The 921-nt window shown below is 34.4% G+C and overlaps 1 long non-coding RNA gene across 1 annotated transcript; it reads right to left on the minus strand.

The window, feature by feature from the left end:
* Positions 1 to 342: 342 nt before the first annotated feature.
* Positions 343 to 915, minus strand: LOC143579324 (uncharacterized). Its single transcript, XR_013143438.1, has 2 exons — positions 730 to 915; positions 343 to 649 (listed from the first exon to the last, which is right to left on the minus strand). It is a non-coding gene; the product is annotated as an uncharacterized LOC143579324 (long non-coding RNA).
* Positions 916 to 921: the final 6 nt, after the last annotated feature.

Here is a 921-nt window from a genome sequence, read left to right on the forward strand (position 1 = left end):
GAAAAAAATACTTTATCATATAATATAATCTAAAACTCTAAAAGCTAGTTAGAAAAAATCAAAAAATATTAAAATAAATAGTTTCTTATGAGAAGAAATATGTGACAACCTCGTTGACATTTCAGCATCAATTTGTCACACAAAATGATTGTGTTTGACATTTTAACTTGACACATCAAATTTGACATTTACACCCTCACATCATTATCATTTATTAATGTAATATCCATTTTTCTCATCCACTCATGTATAATGTGTTTTAAGGGCATAAATGTCCAAATAAAATTTCTTTTGTGGATTCAGATACCAAGTTATTTCTAATATGAAAGCAATATATATATCTAGAAAATAACTTCACTGCAAGGACTGAAACAGTTTTACAGACACCCATTCTGTCATAATAACTTACCACTTTTATATTCCAAATTATCAACAGAAATGGCATTTTTGCCATAATTATTGAAGAACCCACTTTTACCAAACTATTGAAAGTAACAGGAGCCCGGCTCGAGTGGTGCAGCCCGACCCGGCACGCTTAACGGAGCAGCTGCAATTCCTCTTTGATTCAACAAACACCTAAAATTTGATATCCTTGAAGTCGCATCATTCGCGTTTTTAGCAAGTTTGTCGGGAGCCGTCCACAACCTCTCTTTAATCATAAAAAAAATAATAAAAAATGTTAATAACAAAACATTTGTAAGCACGAGACGTGAAATAAAGTTTAGTTACCTGCAGCTGCTGCAGCACGTGGCCATATGGTCTGTTCAATGTCCGACCCGTCAATTATTTCGCCCCACGCGCATACTTCACCACCAATAACTAACTTTTGTTGCTCGGGTATTGTAATGTTTACAAGCGGTTCGTTCATATAAACCATTTGCCAATCATTATCCAAGTGATCAAGGTACCACTTGTCTTGGT

Source organism: Bidens hawaiensis, unplaced genomic scaffold, assembly GCF_021521415.1.
Source record: "Bidens hawaiensis isolate Kalapana, Puna unplaced genomic scaffold, B.hawaiensis_p1.1 tig00029659_1, whole genome shotgun sequence".
Classification (NCBI taxonomy): Eukaryota; Viridiplantae; Streptophyta; class Magnoliopsida; order Asterales; family Asteraceae; genus Bidens; species Bidens hawaiensis.